General features: G+C 40.2%; 1 protein-coding gene and 1 long non-coding RNA gene across 13 annotated transcripts in view; one reads left to right on the top strand and one right to left on the bottom strand.

The window, feature by feature from the left end:
* Positions 1 to 18780, top strand: part of LOC309633339 (uncharacterized protein) — a 122991-nt gene that overhangs the window by 76113 nt on the left and 28098 nt on the right. The window lies entirely within an intron of this gene.
* Positions 1 to 18780, bottom strand: part of LOC309633342 — a 43408-nt gene that overhangs the window by 23078 nt on the left and 1550 nt on the right. Inside the window, exon 1 of one of the 3 annotated variants that reach the window (XR_014247448.1) lies at positions 10204 to 11907. The exons of 1 other annotated variant lie outside the window; for it this stretch is intronic. This is a non-coding gene — a long non-coding RNA (uncharacterized lncRNA). Of the gene's footprint in view, positions 1 to 10203; positions 11908 to 18780 lie in introns of those variants that run through there. One more of the 3 variants, XR_014247449.1, reaches the window with a different exon arrangement.

Raw genomic sequence — 18780 nt, 5'->3', positions numbered from 1 at the left:
AACAAGAGAGGCCACGATAGTGAGAGGCCCGCGCACCACGATGAGGAGTGGCCCCCGCTTGCCGCAACTGGAGAAGGCCCTCGCACAGAAACGAAGACCCAACACAGCCAAAAATAAATAATTTTTTAAAAAAACACCTGAAAAAAACCTGTCTATTGATCTTACCACTCCTTGCAATTATCACTTTCAAAGAAAAAAATAAAAGAAAGAGAGGCCAATAACTGTAAGGGTATACATTGTTGTCAGGGTTTATATTTATCATCATCTCAGGGATTAGCAGGAGGTATACTTTTATCTCCATAATCCCATAAGGTTCGTTGGTATAGTCTCTGAATTACAGAGTTTTTCATTTGATTGTACCAATCCCGAGCATCCTGGTTGTAATTTGAGTGCACACTATATCTGGGCATTTTTTAGATGAGACTCGATAGGTAATGGCCATTGCTCTAATTTTTAATGGCACTAGTTAATAATAGTGGGTTTCATCTGATTTGAAGTTAAAGTTGGTCTATAGGGCTTAGAAGGCACCTATAAGTCACAAGTGGTATCACAGAGTCTAGCTTATCCAGAGGACTATTGCCAGCGGTAGTAGAGATAGGAGGAGGAGTGCCAGCCTCAGTGCTGACTGACCAACCCAAAGAGCCAATGGTGTGGTTCCCCCAGTCTAACCCATATTGTGTTTCTTTCTGTGATGTGAATGCCAAGGACATGGAGTGGGTGTGGATAGGAACTTCTCAGGTAAGGAAGGGACACAGCAATAGAGTAGAGATTAAAGTCTGAGGTTGTCTGCAGCCAGCTATAGGATAGTGATGGTCCCCTGAGTGTCATCCAAGTGCTAGTACCCAGTCTGAGGGTGATTAGTTACACCTCCTGGGTGTCAGGATCAGGTCCATGTTGGTTCCACAAAGTATGTGGGCAGCCTATCCAAGTGGTGTGGGTAGTTTGCTTGGCTCTCGCTGACGATGAGCAAACTCAGGCTGAGAATGGCCCCAGAGCCAGTGGTCCACATCAGGCTCTTATCAGGATCAAGGGGGAAGTGGTCAGGCTCTGTATTTTCTATGAGGGAGAAGGGAACGGTGCAGGTACTGAGCGGGATGTTCCTTTGCTGTGGGCAGCAATGTTAGAGCTACCATATCTGTGAAAACTGGTCATTGTGTTGTTTCTGATGCAGGTGTATACACCATTAGAGGCTGCAGCGTCTCTGTTGGTGGTTCCCTCAGTTGCTGTGAATTTAAATATGGTATAGTTATGCTATAGATTCCATGAATTTAATGTAATCAGGGAGTGTGGATTTAATGTAATCAGGAGAATGGGTAGCTTTTTTGACCACTTGGGAGACAGTTGTCCTCCAAGTTCTCGCAACAGCCCTTGTTTTAAAAGCCCTTTATGTATTTATGTGATACCTACCACTGTTATTTTGTAATGTCATTTCATAATGCTCATTATTGCATTTGCTTCATGGTGAAGTGGGAGCCTTGATCTGACTTTTTAGCTTGTGGCACTCCGAAAGGTTGTAAAAGCTGCTTTGTTTACACCTCAGTGACATTAGCAGAGGTTGATGCCTTGCATGGGTAAGGCAACAGAAGGCTTGTGTAGGTAACTACCATTGTTAAGGCAAATTCAGTGGCCCCTGATGCTGCTGAGAGAGGCACAATGAAATTGATTTGCAAGTTCTGATGTGGCCCTTCTCTGCAAACTTTTCCTCTGATGTGGTAGGCCCAGTATCTAAATTTCTGGCGTATGGTACAATACCCAGTGGCTTTTTGTAGATGCCTCTCTTTTGGGTCAGCTCATCTATTAACAATCCATTTTTTTCACTCCATGATGCCCAAATGCCCTGATCTCTCATGTGCCCACTGGTAGAAGGGACAAAATTCTGGGACTTTCCTTCCTGTTTTGGTGGATTGGTTAGTTTGTCAGCTTTGTTGTTGTATTATGCCTCTTACATGTCTTGCTTAGTATAAGCCAGGATATGGTGCACCCAGCTTGGTAGAATGGGAACCAGTGTAGCTATTTTTCCCTCATATCTCTTTACCCCAAATGTCTTGGCCTTGTATTTTCCAGCCCTGATTTTGTCAAAGTCCCAATCAAGTACTTAGCCTGTTAGCCACCAACCAGGAACATATCTGTGAAAATACAAACCTTAGGAAAGTTTTTATCAAGGGAATACTCCATTGCTAGGAGTATTGCATATATGGAAATTGGAGTATTTGAATAGGGGAGACAGGCTACAGCTGCCATTGTGTGGCTCCCTTAAACCCACTGTTCACTCCACTGGTAAAGAATGACTATTGGTTTTCTTGTTTTAAGAGTGCTGACCATCTTCCCTTTAGCCCCCCTTGGGCAAAGGGTGGAGGCATTTCTGCAGTTTCATCAAGTTAACCTGAGTGGCAGGATATGTGGCTGTTTCCTCGTAGAGCATAACCCTACAGTAGGTATGAGTTCTGCCCAATGCTGTAGATACCATTTCCATTTTAACAAGGAGACTTCTGATTCAGATCCACTTCTACAGGGAGCTTTTACCATTACCCAGGTCATAACAGAAATCTTGGTTCATAGGGTAATTTTCTCTGCCCCAGTAAGAACTTCAGCTTTGATCACTGAAAAGTGAAAAACTTGCAGGTAACTTGATAAGACAGGGGACAGTGACTACTGGGGGAAATAATGCGTTGGTGCCAGAATGAACGTTCCTACCAAATGTTAGTTGGATCCCTTTAGCAATGTGAGAAATTAAAGTGCTAGGAGCTTGTCTCTTACTGGATTGAAGATAGTTCACTCTTCTGAATTGTAAATGTAACCTAACATTTTAATAGACTAGGAGGGGCCTTGTACTTTAGGGGGATACTTGTCCATCCCGTCAGTGAGTTGTTCACTCATGGCTGTACTGGCCTATGAGACATAGTCTTGGGCAAGTCCAATGAGGAGGATGTCATCCATATAATGCCAAAGCTGAGTTTCTGATGGAAGTGTCGGGCAGGCATCCAAGCCCTGGCTGCAAAGCCCTTGTGTAATTGCAGGGCTATTTAAGAACTCAATAGGTAATCAGGTAAAGGTATATTCTTGAGCCTCAAAGGAGAAGGTGAATTGTGGTTGACTGCAAAATTTTTACTGAATAGATCATGTTACCCAAGTCTATAATTCCAAACAATTTACCCATGTTGTTATGAATGTCATGCATCAAGGCAAGGATGGTAGAGGTACCCTAATAAAGAAAATAACCTTGTTCAACTTTCTATAATCTATACTTCACCTCCAGTCATCAGTAGTGGCTTTAAGCACTGGAAATACAAGGTAACTGAAAAGTGAGATGGTGGGAATCAATATCCCTTCTTACCTAGGTCAGCTCTGATAGCCCCTTATCCTTCAGTGCCTTACCTTAGCTAGCTAGTACTGTGACATATTTATCACCTGTACTGGTAGGGAAGATTAATTTGTTCCCACTGAATGATACCAACCAATAGCATAAAAGCCTTAGGCTTGTTTCCTGAGGTTACCTGCTGCTGAGTGATAAATGGAATATTTATAAATGGAATGGAATATTTATAAACGGAATATTTCCTGCCATATCAATAAACAAAGGATGTCACAGTGATCAAAGACTGCAACCCTCCAATGTGAGCCGGTGAGCCCTGAGGAAACTCAGGGCTGAAAAGAATACCTGCCATCTAGCAGCCATCAGACTGCAGCCACTCCCTGCGATGAGCCCTGAGGAAACTCAGGATGTGAAAATACAGGATACTGGCCCCAGATAGCTGAGGTGCGTGTCAAAGGAATGATTTCAGTGAGCCCAGATTCTTGCATCTTCCCATATGTAGAAAAGCGCTAAATTCCTTAACTTGAGATATCTGGTTTTCTTTAATTAACAATAATCTTTTGATGTTCCTGACTACCTGCCCTTTGTTGCCAAACTCCTATTTATCCTGGCTCCTCCCCTCGCCTCCTTGGAGCAGTTTCTCAGAGTTATCTGAAACACTGTCTCCCGAGCTGCAGTCCTCATTTTCCCCCAAATAAAACTTAACTCGCAACTCTCACGTTGCGCATTTTTTTAAGTCAGCATGAGGGAGGTGTATTCTAATAATGGAAAAATAGGGCGTCTTGGAGGAAACAAGAATAGAAACATCTTTTTAGCAAAACTGGGCCAATTTTAATAAAGTTGGTAATTAACCATTATCAATCCTGCTCCCAAGGCTGTCACCTCCTCGAGGTGTCCCTTTAGGGAAAGAGTGCTTCCTGGGATTAGGGAGATTTGGGCATCTGTGTCCAACAGAGCCACCAGCATTGTTCATTTTTGAGCCCAAACCACGGTTAATGTAGGTGGTTGTTTGCCAGAAGGGGACTGCTTCCATGATGGTGGGATCCCTATGTGGGGTAGGTCCCTGCCACTGGTAGAGATCAGGGTTAGGCACAGAAGGTGGGGATGACCCCAAAGGTGATGCCTGTCATCAACTGTAACTTAACCTTAGTATTGTAACTGCTTACTGATTTTCTAGAGACCATCCAAACTGGCACCCCCTGTCCCTTAGGTTCCAACACAATATCTCTTGTCATCTTGGGGTTCATATTTAGGTATGGTTGTAGGTGGCTTGTTTGGCCTAGAATGGGGGCAGCCTCACTGTTGGTGTAATTTTTAGGCTGGGCAGGATATTGCTGTAGAATTAATAGGAACTTGACTCTGAGTTTGTCTCTCCAGAGCTTCTTTTAAGTGTAGGGCTGGTACGGCCTCTTGAATTGTTTCAGCATTCACCGTCATTGTCAGTAAAGAGAACTTTTATTTGTGAGGGGGCACCCCTGAGAAAAAACTGGGTGGACTCAGGACTCAATTCAGCCTCCGTCAACTTGCCAAGTCATCATGATGCACATCATCTGTTGCCTGACAGGCCCACTCCAATGTCCCCAACTGGCAGAGGCGATCTTTGGCCTAAGCTAACATTTTCCATTGACAATCTGCCAGGCTGTTATGAGGCCTAATGTAGGGCAGGTGGCCTTACAAGCCATGAAACTCCACACCCACAAAATACATATTGACCAGGGTCCAAAGCCACCTATGGGGGTCATTCCCACCTTCCACACTAATTGTGTGGGATCCTTTACTGGGATACCATTTTACATCCCATACTATGGCAGCCCCTGTTAGGTGAATCTTGCTCCCCGCCAGATACATTCTAGACAGCCAGGAAGCCCTTTTTCATTTGGTTCCTGGGCAGGGTCTTTCAAAGGAGATACTGGGCCTCAGGACAAGGGAGTGAATGTGTCTCCTCCTTCAAACAAGGGAAGGCCCCCCTTGGCCCTTCCCTTTTGTCTTCTCTGTCTGTATTACTTTGCAGGTGATTACCAACAAAGCAGAGGGTAAATTATCCCAGTCACTATCAGGAGGACATTGTGCTGCATCTTCCTCTCCAGGACTCCAGTCAGTCTCCCCAGGGTCCTCCCCTCCATTGGGTCTGCCCTGGGACTTTGGGATCTTGCCTCCTCTCCAGGCAGTGCCTGGGTGAGAAGCAGCGGTGAGCAAGCCCTAACACATATCTTGTGGTTTGGATCATCTGCTCAGCAAGGTGTCCACCTCCTTCAGGGTCCTGGGAAGGGCTGGGCTATAAACTTCCTTGACTTTGGTCCTTTGAGTAATGCTTTAGCCAGCTCAGCCCAAGCACTGGGGAGGGGCTAGAATGACAACATCCATAACAGCATGATAGATTATCACAAGAGAAGAGGCATGCTAGCTGCTTGCAAAGGTGTCTCCCCACCTGACATCCAGCCTCCACCTCTGCCTTATCAGTTTCTTTACCTGCCATAGCAGTCACCAGGGATGAAGACATTCTCTTATCTCAGAGTACTCCAAACTACCAACCCACTATGGGAAGCTTCTACTGTGATGGGGCCAGGGTTAGGGGAGCCCACCCTCAGTCCAGAGGGGTGCATCCCTCCCCTTTTTTCTATCCAAGCCTATAGGTCTTACAGTGTCCCCTGCCTGCCCAGTGGGGGACCCAGGCAGATGGGCTAACCATCTGTCTCTGGATGACTCAGTGTTTCTAACCCCAAAAGTCAGTTCTAATAGTGTGGGTGCACTCAGATACTGGTGCTACCTCTTGGCCAGGCTAATGAGACAGAGGAGGAGACTGTGAAAAATGTAGAGAGCAGTACACAGGAGTGATTCCAACCAAATTGTTGCAGAGGCATTCCAAATTTTGAGTCCCAACCACTTAAGACTATTCAGGATCAAATTGCCAATTGATTGTCCTACTGACTGGGTAGACCCCATACCAATTCCTTGATCATAACCAAATTTTTGTATTCAGTGCCACTTGTTATGAGTTCGAAGTTTGGTGGGGGGAGTGGTGATCAAGGAAAAGACAAAACCATGGGATGGCAGTAGCACATGGCAAGCTTTAGTTGGGCATTACTTTGAGAGGTTGCCCGAGAGAGAAAGTCCCTCGCAACAGGAGACCTTCCAGAGACAGCACCACCAGCACCCAGAAGGGGAAGAGGGCAAGGAAACTCGTGGGGGAGAGAGAAATTAGAGAGGTGTTTAGGCGATGTTGCTTAGCAGCAAGATGGAGAGTCTCTGGTTCCGAGAGCTCCAAAGAGCAGCAGCAGCTTGGGGCTTTTTATATCCCAGGATTCAGCTTATCTATGGCTAGCTAATGTTGGGTGCAGTTTCATGGGGCATGCAAAGCAGGCAGTCTCTAAAAGGTGAAAGTAAACTTATTTTGGCTATATTTAAGGCAATTGTATATGGAAAAATTTGAGTTTGGTGCTGCTGGACTTTCAGCTAAAAGTCAGCCTGCTATGTTGAAAAAGACTATTGAAGGACCAATATACAGGGGTATCTTTAGCTAATTTATATTTTGTGTGTGTGTGTTTTAATAATAGGAACAAAGCCTCCTTGGAATAGTGGCTGATTCCATACTGGGGGAGTTCAAGTAAAAAATGAGCTGGAACATCCCATAGTGCCAGAAAGTAATGAAATGATTATTGATGGGAACATAGTGAAAGGACACAGGAGAATAAGTGATATCAATGAAAATGGCAGAGTAAGAATGTCAGAAAACTCCCTTTTCTATAAAAGAACTGAGAAAACTGGCCCCCAAATTTGTCACAATCATGTTTTCTCAGAACTCTGGAAATTAAGCAAAGATCTGCAGAAAGCCAAGGACTGTCTATTCAAGGAAGATTACTGAATCTCAGTAAAAATACTTTGTTATCTTTTTTTCATTCCAACAGTTTATTTTTTTTCTTTTCCATTATAGTTTATTACAAGATATTGCATATAGTTCCCTGTGCTATACAGTAGGACCTTGTTATTTATCTATTTTACATATAGTAGTTTGTATCTGCTAATCCCAAACTCCTAATTTATCCCTCCCCACCCCCCACTTTCACCTTTGGTAACCATAAGTTTGTTTTCTATGTCTGTGAGTCTATTTCTGTTTTGTAAATAAGTTCATTTGTATCATGTTTTAGACTACACATATAAGTGATTGCATATGATATTTGTCTTTCTCTTGTCTGACTTATTTCACTTAGTATGATCATCTCTAGGCCCATCCATGTTGATGCAAATGGTATTATTTCACTCTTTTTTATGGCTGAGTGATATTCCATTATAGGTATGTATATGTACGTGTGTATATATATATATATATATATACACACGTACATATACATACATACCACATCTTTATCCATTCATCTGTCGATGGACATTTAGGTCGCTCCCATGTCTCGGCTACTGTAAATAGTACTGGTATGAACATTGAGGTGCATGCATCTTTTTGAATTACAGTTTTCTCTGTATATATGCCCAAGAATGGGATTGCTGGATCATATGGTAACTCTATTTTTAGTATTTTAAGGAACCTCCATATTGTTTTACATAGTGGCTGTACCAATTTACATTCCCACCAGCAGTGTAGGAGGTTTCCCTTTTCGTCAAAACCTTTCCAGCATTTATATTGGTAGACTTTTTAATGATGGGTATTCTGACTGGTGTGACGTGATTGTAGTTTTGATTTGCATTGCTCTAATAATTAATGATGTTGAGCATCTTTTCATGTGCCTGTTGGCCATCTGTATGTCTTCTTTGGAGAAATATCTAGTTAGATCTTCTGCCCAGTTTTTGATTGGGTTGCTTGTTTTTTTGTTATTGACTTGTAGGAGCTGTTTGTGTATTTTGGAAATTAAGCCCTTGTCAGTCTCATCATTTGCAAATATTTTCTCCCAGTCCATAGCTTGTCTTTTTGTTCCCTTTATGTTTTCCTTTGCTGTGCAAAAACTTTCAAGTTTGTTTTGTTGTGTTTTAACTTGCACGAGTTCCATCCTCCACTCTCCAGATCCATGGTAGCTTTGAAAACTAACATCCCCCAATCACAGTGAAAACCAGCAGCCTGCCAGCCACTGGAAGGATCAGAACAAGTTTGGAGATTTTTCAAAGCTCCATTACCAGAGAATTATCATGACTTGATCTGACCAATGGTTCCCTGGAAACCCTGCTTTGAGGACTAACTTTATTTGACCTTAGAGCTCAGTGTGAAAAGCCTTCTTTGGGGGTGTTTGTCAAGAACAACTACAGGCAATTGTTTACATTTGCAGTGACCTGAGGCAGTGAATAATAGTGGGGGCAAACAATAGACCAGCCAAATAGTGTAAAAGGAAAAACTGGGTAATGAGATGTTCATAAGGGTTTGAAAAGTTGCTAGGAAGCTAAAAGTCCCCTAATGCCTAAGAATAAAAAAAGGAAAATAAAAACTTCTCCCAGTTTTCTCAGATTGATTCTGTGTTTAGGCACTCCTTTATTGCATAGCCAGGCCAATTACAACTCTGCCTTCACCTTCACTTCCTGTTTGTGCTGAGCCTAGAGATCAGCCAGAGATGAAAGCTCAGAATCTTCTCAGGTCTTTTCTGAGCATGTGTCATGCCTAGGTTATATGCATGTCTTTCCAAATTACCCACTATACACAGGCACTTTTGAAAGCCCTAATTTCCCAAAGGAAGTCTTTCCCTAGCTTTTCTTCCCAGGCTTTTGCATATTTATTATTTTCCTCAACTGTAATCCTTTGCCCTGGGCTGAAGAAGTTTGTTCATTTGCCTTACAATGTTTCTGAGGAATGCCATCTGTGTAGCCAATTTTTTGGCCTGAGAGAATTCCAAATTAGATGAAACAGACAGGCACCTTCTATCAGTCTTTCAGGTAGTATACAAGACAGGTCAAAGCAGACAAACACTATTCTTTGCAAATAAGGGCTTCTCTGCTCCCTCTAGAACCAGGGACCAGGGTCCCATGCTGGAAATGAAAGCTTCTTTTCTCAAGACCACTGCCAAGCTGATGAAGGGTGTAGGTCAAGTACAAGTAAAAAGGTTGCAATGCTTTCCTACCATTTTAAAGTTGACCTTTTCTTGATTCAGCCTTCTCTTGGTTGCTATGAAACTCTGTTTTCAACAATTCTAACTAAGTTGATTCTTATCATTTTTACTCGATTTTTCAGTGTTTCTATTGAGGGGTAGGCCCCTGGAACTATCTACTCTGACATTTTTGCTAATGTCACCCCTTTAGTGAGGTAGGTCTGTTACCAATGAATTCTTTGTTTTTTTATAGCTCAAAATATGTTAATTTTTCTTCATTTTTGAAGAATAGTTTTGTTGGATATAGAATACTTCATTTGACAAGCTTTTTTTCCTCTCAGCACTTGAATATATCCTCATACTGAGACAAGATGGAAGGAGGCAGGGCACAACCATTAAAAGAATGACATAGCCCTTGAGAAGAATGGGATACGACAAAACATGGTTAGAACTGATTAGGTCCAAGATGGCAGAAGGTTCAACTTCCAGTAGACCTTGAGCCTCATTATATGCTCATTGTAATACATTAGCATGCTAAGTGACACACCCACAGGTGCCATGACAGTTCCAAGGCTGACCATAAAAGGCCAAAAAGTGGGCAGTGGCCCATGTCATGGAAATCCCTGCCTCTTCCCCAAAACAGTTGGAATAATCCTCCCACTTGTTAGTCTATGAAATTACCCAGCCCATAAAACTAACAACCCCATACCTCGGGGCCACTCTCACTTTCTTAGATGGCCTGCGTTCTGTCTGTTGAAGGTGTATCACTTTAGATAAACTCACTTTCACTTTACTATGGCTTGCTCTTGAATTGTTTCCTGCGTGAAGCCAGGGACCCTTTCTTGGCAGTCCATCCCAGGAACTCACCTGAGACCTGAGACATGACCATCCTCTTATGCCCCATTTTCCTGCAATACTACTGCATCTGGCCTCCATGGTTTCTGATGAGAAATTAGCTGTTAATATTATTGAGGATGAAAAAATTGAACTTCATCAAAATTAAAAACTTTTGTGCACCAAATGAGATTATCAAAAGGTGAAAAGATAACCTTATAGAATAGAAGAAAATATTTGCAAATCACATACCTGATAAATGTTTGGTACCCGGAATATATAAATAACTTTCATAACTCAACAACAAAAAGCAACTCTATTAAAAAATGGGCAAAAGACTTGAATAGACATTTCTCCAACATTTAAACTGTTCAACATCATTAGTCATTAGGAAAATGAAAATCAAAACCACAATGAGATACCACTTCACACCCACTAGGATGGCTAAAATTTTAAAAAAAAGAAAGAAAAAAATAACAAGTGTTGGTAAGGATGTGCAGAAATTGGAACCTTTGTACATTGCTGTAGGCAGTATAAAATGGTTCAGTCATTGCGTAAAAACAGTTTGACAGTTCCTTGAAAAGTTAAAAACAGAACTCCATACAACCCAGCAATTCCATTCCTAACTATAGACTCAAACTAATTGTAGACAGGGGTTCAAACCAAAACCTGAGCACAGATCTTTACAGCAGTATTATTTATAATAGCCAAAAGATGGAAACAACCCAAATGTCCATCAACAGATAAGTGGATAAACAAATTGTAATATATACATACAATGAAATGTTATTCAGCCATAAAAAGGAATGAAGTACTCATAAATGCTACAATGTGGGTGAATATTTAAAAGGTAGCTAGGGCCTTCCCTGGTGGTGCAGTGGTTAAGAATCCACCTGCCGATGCAGGGACACGGGTTCGAGCCCTGGTGCAGGAAGATCCCACATGCCATGGATGCAACTAAGCCTGTGCACCACAACTACTGAAGCCCGCATGCCTAGAGCCCATGCTCCACAACAAGAGAAGCCACCACAATGAGAAGCCCGTGCATTGCAACGAAGAGTAGCCCCCACTCGCCACAACTAGAGAAAAGCCCATGCACAACAACAAAGACCCAATGCAGCCAAAAATAAAAATAAACAAAATAAATAAATATATAAAAATAAAAGCTATGCTAAATGAAAGAAGTCATACACAAAAGATGATGTAGTTTACAATTCCATTTATATGAAATAGCCATAGGTAAACATATAGACACAGAAGACGGATGGTTATGAGGAGTTAGAATAGGGGAGAATGGAAGTGACTGTGCAGTGGGTATGTGGTGTTTTTTGAGGTGATGAAAATGTTTTGGAACTTATAGGTACTGGTTGCACAATATTGTGAATGTACTAAAGGAAACTGACACATGAGACCACATAGACTTAACTGATATTTATAGAGCATTCCATCCAAAAGCAGCAGCCTTTTTCAAGTGCACATGAAACATTTTCCAGGATAGATCACATGCTGGGCCACCGAGCAAGCCTTGGTAAATTTAAGAAAACTGAAATCATATCAAGCATCTTTACTGACCACAACACTATGAGGCTAGAAATCAACTATAAGCAAAAAAACTGCAAAAAACACAAACATGTGAAGGCTAAATGACATGCTAATAAACAACCAATGGATCACTGAAGAAATCAAAGAGGAAGTCAAAAAATACCTAGAGACAAATGAAAATGAAAACATGATGATCCAAAACCTACGGGACACAAAAAAGCAGTTCTAAGAGGGAAGCTTATAGTGATACAAACTTATCACAGGAAACAAGAAAAATGTCAAATAAACAACCTTATGTTACAACTAAAGCAACTAGAGAAAGAACAAACAAAACCCAAAGTTAGTACAAAGAAAGAAATCATAAAGGTCAGAGCAGATATAAATGAGACTTAAAAAACAATAGAAAAGATTAATAAAACTAAAACTGGTTCTTTGAAGAGTTAAACAAACTGACAAATCTTTAGCCAGACCTATCAGGACAAAAAAGGGAGAGGGCCCAAATCCTTAAAATTAGAAATGAAAAACACACAGAAGTACAAAGGACCATAAGACACTACTACAGGCAACTATTCAATATATGCCAATAAAATGGACAACCTAGAAGAAATGGACACATTCTTAGAAAGGTACAATCTCCCAAGACGGAACCAGGAAGAAATAGAAAATATGAACAGAGCAATCACCAGTAATAAAATTAAATCAGTAATTTAAAAAACTCCCACCAAGCAAAAGTTCAGGACTAGATGGCTTCACAGGTGAATTCTACCAAACATTTAGAGAAGACTTCACAGATATCCTTCTGAAACTATTCCAAAAAATTGCAGAGGAAGAAACACTTCCCAACTCATTCTATGAGGCTACCATCACCCTGATTGCAAAACCAGACAACGATATCACAAAAAAAGAAAATTACAAGCCCATATCACTGATGAACATAGATGCAAAAATCCTCAATGGAATACTAGCAAACCAACTCCAGCAATACATTAAGATGATACATCATGATCAAGTGGGATTTATCCCAGAGATTCAAAGATTTTTCAGTATCCACAAATCAATCAATGTGATACACCACATTAACAAATTCAAGAATAAAACCCATATGATCATCTCAAAAGATGCAGAAAAAAAATTGACAAAATTCAACAACCATTTATGATAAAAAAACTCTTCAGAAAGTGGGCATAGAGGGAATATACCTCAACATAATAAAAGTCATATATGACAAACCCACAGCTAACATCATACTCACAGTGAAAAACTGAAAGCATTCCCTCTAAGTTCAGGAACAAGACAAGGATGCCCACTCTCGCCAATTTTATTCAATATAGTATTGGAAGTCCTAGTCGCAGCAATCAGAGAAGAAAAAGAAATAAAAGGAATCCAAATTGGAAAAGAAAAAGTAAAACTGTCACTGTTTGCAGATGACATGATGCTATACATAAAAAATCCTAAAGATGCTGCCAGAAAACTCCTAGACCTCAGCGATAAAGTGCTGGATACAAAATTAATATACAAAAATCTGTTGCATTCCTATACACTAACAATAAAATACCAGAAAGAGAAATTAAGGAAACAATCCCATTTACTATTGCATAAAAAGGAATAAAATACCTAGGAATAAACCTACCTAAGGAGGCAAAAGACCTGTACTCCAAAAACTATAAGATGCTGATGAAAGAAATTGAAGATGACACAAACAAATGGAAAGATCTACTGTTCTTGGATTGGAAGAATCAATATTGTTAAAATGACCATAATACCCAAGGAAATCTACAGGCTCAATGCAATCCCTATCACATTACCAATGGCATTTTTCACACAACGAGAACAAAAAAATTTTTAACTTCTATGGAAACACAAAAGATCCTGAATAGCCAAAGCAATCTTGAGAAAGAAGAACAGAGCTGGAGGAATGACACTACCTGACTTCAGAAAAGCTACAGCAATCAAAACAGTATGGTACTGGCACAAAAAACAGACATATAGATCAATGGAACAGGATAGAAAGCCCGGAAATAAACCCATGCACTTATGATCAATTAATCTATGACATGGGAGGCAAGAATATACAGTGGAGAAAAGGCAGTCTGTTCAACAAGAGGTGCTGGGAAAACTGGACAGCTACATGTAAAAGAATGAAATTAGAACATTCTCTAACACCATATACAAAAATAAGCTCAAAACAGATCAAAAACCTAAACATAAGACTGGATACTATAAAAGTCCTAGAGGAAAACATAGGCAGAACACTCTTTGACATAAATCACAGCAATAATTTTTTAGATCCCTCTCCTAGAGGAATGGAAATAAAAGCAAAAAGAAATAAATGGGACCTAATTAACCTTAAAAGTTTTGCACAGCAAAGGAAACCATTAAATAAGTTCAGTGAAGTTGCAGGATAAAAAATCAACACAAAAATCAGATTTCTCTACACTAACAATGAACAATTTGAAAGATAATTGAGAAACAATTCCACTTACAATAAATAGCACCAAAAATAGTAAAATATTTAGAAATAAACCTAATTAAGGAGGTGAAGGACTAGTACACTGAAAACTATAAAATATTGATGAAGGAAATTAAAGAAGACACAAATAAATGGAAAGACATGCTATGTTCATGAATTGAAAAATTTAATGTTGGTAATAGGTAAATGCTTGCCAAAGAGATCTATAGATTTTATGCAATCCCTGTCAAAAACCCAACAGAGGTTTTTGCAGAAATAAAATTCATATGAAATCTCAAGGGACCCCAAATAGCCAAAAAAATCTTGAAAAAAGAAGACCAAAACTAGAGAAATCACCATCCCTGATTTCAAAATATACTAAAAAGTTACAATAATCAAAACAGTGTGGGGCTTCCCTGGTGGCGCAGTGGTTGAGAATCTGCCTGCCAATGCAGGGGACACGGGTTCGAGCCCTGGTGTGGGAAGATCCCACATGCCGCGGAGCAACTGGGCCTGTGAGCCACGATTACTGAGCCTGCGTGTCTGGAGCCTGTGCTCTGCAACAAGAGAGGCCGCGATAGTGAGAGGCCCGCACACCACGATGAAGAGTGGCCCCCGCTTGCCACAACTAGAAGAAAGCCCTTGCACAGTAACGAAGACCCAACACAGCCATAAATTAATTAATTAATTAAAAAACAAACAAAAAAAAAAAACCAGTGTGGTACTGGCATAAAGATATATATATATATATATATATATATATATATATATATATATATATATATATATATGGAACAGAATAGACAACCCAGAAATAAACCCTCACATATAGGATCAAATGATTTTTGACAAGAGTGCTGAGACCATTCAGTGGGGAAGGGCCAGTCTCAAGGACCCAAAAAGTTGGAGGACTCCACATTACCACATTTCAAAATATACCATAAAGCTACAGTAATGAAGATTCTGTGGTACTGGCCTAAGAATAGACATAGAGATAAATGAAATAGAATTAAGTGTCCAGAAAAAATTCATACATTTATGGTCAATTGGTTTTCAACAAGGGTGCCAAGAAAATTCAATGGGCAAATAGTGCTAAGAACAATTGAATAGCCACATGCAAAAGAATGAAGTTGGACCCTTATCTCACAGCATACACACAAATTAATAGATCATAGGCATAAATGTAAGAAGTAAAACTATAAAGCTTTGAGAAAACAGATGTAAATCTTCAGATTGGGCAATGTTTTCTTAAATATGCCAACTAAAGCACAAGCAACCAAAGAAAAAAATTGATAAATTGTACTTCATCAAACAAAAGTAAAAGCTTTGGGTTTCAAAAGACACTATCAAGAAAGATAAAAGGAAATGCACACAATAGGAATTTTTTTCAAATCCTGTATCTTAGAGATGTGTATCTGGAATATATAAAGAACTCTCTTACAAATCAATAACAAATAAATAATCCAATTTAAAATGGGCTAAGGATCTGAGTAGACATTTCTCCAAAGAAGGTATATAAATGGCGAATAAGCACATGGAAAGATTCTCAACAACAGCAGACATTACGGAAATACAAATTTTATTCACATATTATTTATTTATTTCTTTATTTATTTTTGGCTGCATTGGGTCTTTGTTGCTGTGTGCAGGCTTTCTCTAGTTGCGGCGAGCGGGGGCTACACTTCGTTGAGGTGCACGGGCTTCTCATTGTGGTGGCTTCTCGTTGCAGAGCACAGGCTCTAGGCACGCAGGCTTCAGTAGTTGTGGCACGCAGGCTCAGTAGTTGTGGCTTACAGGCTCCAGAGTGCAGGTTTAGTAGTTGTGGTGCACAGGCTTAGTTGCTCTGCGGCATGTGGGATCTTCCCAGACCAGGGCTCGAACCCGTGTCCCCTGCATTGGCAGGCAGATTCTTAACCACTCTGCCACCAGGGAAGTCCCAAGGAAATAAAAAAGTTAAAAACCAATATGACACTGATGAACATAGATGCAAAAATCCTCAACAAAATACTAGCAAACAGGGCTTCCATGGTGGCACAGTGGTTGAGAATCTGCCTGCCAGTGCAGGAGACGTGGGTTCGAGCCCTGGTCCGGGAAGATCCCACATGATGGACAGCAACTAAGCCCATGTGCCACAACTAGTGAGCCTGCACTCTAGAGCCCGCGAGCCACAACTACTGAAGCCTGCACACCTACAGCCTGTGCTCCACAACAAGAGAAGCCACCACACTGAGAAGCCCGCGCACCGCAGCGAAAAGTCGACCCCCTCGCCACAACTAGAGAAAAGCCTGAGCACAGCAACAAAGACAACGCATCCAAAAATAAATAAATAAATTTATTTAAAAAAAATACTAGCAAACAGAATCCAACAGCACATTAAAAGGATCATACAGCATGATCAAGAGGGGTTTATCCCAGGAATGCAAGGATTCTTCAGTATATGCAAATCAATCAATGTGATAAACCATATTAACAAATTGAAGGAGAAAAACCATGTGATCACCTCAATAGATGCAGAAAAAGCTTTCGACAAAATTCAACACCCATTTATGATAAAAACCCTCCAGAAAGTAGGCATACAGGGAACTGACTTCAACATAATAAAGGCCATATATGACAAACCCACAGCCAACATCATTCTCAATGGTGAAAAACTGAAAGCATTTCCTCTAAGATCAGGAACAAGACAAGGTTGTCCACTCTCACCACTATTATTCAACATAGTTTTGGAAGATTTAGCCACAGCAATCAGATACGAAAAAGAAATCAAAAGAATCCAAATCGGAAAAGAAGTAAAGCTGTCACTGTTTGCAGATGACATGATACTATACATAGAGAACCCTAAAGATGCTACCGGAAAACTACTAGAGCTAATCAATGAATTTGGTAAAGTAGCAGGATACAAAATTAATGCACAGAAATCTCTTGCATTCCTATACACTAATGATGAAAAATCTGAAAGACAAATTAAGGAAACATCCCCATTTACCATTGCAACAAAAAGAATAAAATACCTAGTAATAAACCTACCTAAGGAGACAAAAGACCTGTATGCAGAAAACTATAAGACACTGATTAAAGATGATACAAACAGATGGAGAGATATACCATGTTCTTGAAATGGAAGAATCAACATTGTGAAAATGACTATAATAACCAAAGCAATCTACAGATGCAAAGCAATCCCTATCAAACTACCAATGGCATTTTTCACAGAACTAGAACAAAAAATTTCACAATTTGTATAAAAACACAAAATACCCCAAATAGCCAAAGCAATCTTGAGAAAGAAAAACGGAGCTGGAGGAATCAGGCTCCTGGACTTCAGACTATACTACAAAGCTACAGTAATCAAGACAGTATGGTACTGGAACAAAAACAGAAATATAGATCATTGGAATAGGATAAAAAGCCCAGAGATAAACCCACACACCTATGGTCACCTTATTTTTGATAAAGGAGGCAAGAATATACAATGGAGAAAAGACAGCCTCTTCAATAAGTGGTGCTGGGAAAAATGGACAGCTACATGGAAAAGAATGAAATTAGAACACTCCCTAACACCACACACAAAAATAAACTCAAAATGGATTAAAGACCTAAATGTAAGGCCAGACACTATCAAACTCTTAGAGGAAAACATAGGCAGAACACTCTATGACATAAATCACAGCAAGATCCTTTTTGACCCACCTCCTAGAGAAATGGAAATAAAAACCAAAATAAACAAATGGGACCTAATGAAACTTAAAAACTTTTGCACAGCAAAGGAGACCATAAAGAAGACGAAAAGACAACCCTCAGAATGGGAGAAAATATTTGCAAATGAAGCAACTGACAAAGGATTAATCTCCAAAATACACAAGCAGCTCATGCAGCTCAATAACAAAAAAACAAACAACCCAATCCAAAAATGGGCAGAAGACCTAAATAGACATTTCTCCAAAGAAGATATACAGATTGCCATGAAAGGATGCTCAACATCACTAATCATTAGAGAAATGCAAATCAAAACTACAATGAGGTATCACCTCACACTGGTCAGAATGGCCATCATCAAAATATCTACAAACAATAAATGCTGGAGAGGGTGTGGAGACAAAGGAACCCTCTTGCACTATTGGTGGGAATGTAAATTGATACAGCCACTATGGAAAACAATATGGAGGTTCCTTAAAAAACTAAAAATAGAACTACCATATGACTCAGCAATCCCACTGCTGGGCATATACCCTGAGAAAACTATAATTCAAAAAGAGTCATGTACCACAATGTTAATTGCAGCTCCATTTACAATAGCCAGGACATGGAAGCAACCTAAGTGTTCATCGACAGATGAATGGATAAAGATGTGGCACATATATACAATGGAATAGTACTCAGCCATAAAAAGAGACAAAACTGAGTTATTTGTAGTGAGGTGGATGTACCTAGAGTCTGTCATACAGAGTGAAGTAAGTCAGAAAGAGAAAAACAAATACTGTATGCTAACACATATATATGGAATCTAAAAAAAAAAAAAAAAGGTTCTGAAGAACCTAGAGGCAGGACAGGCATAAAGACGCAGACGTAGAGAATGGACTTCAGGACAAGGGGAGGGGGAAGGGTAAGCTGGGACGAAG

This window comes from Balaenoptera borealis (assembly GCF_965194805.1).
Source record: "Balaenoptera borealis genome assembly, chromosome: 8".
Lineage (NCBI taxonomy): Eukaryota > Metazoa > Chordata > Mammalia > Artiodactyla > Balaenopteridae > Balaenoptera > Balaenoptera borealis.
Note: the sequence above shows the minus strand (reverse complement) of the source record. Positions and strands in the feature narration are given on the sequence as shown.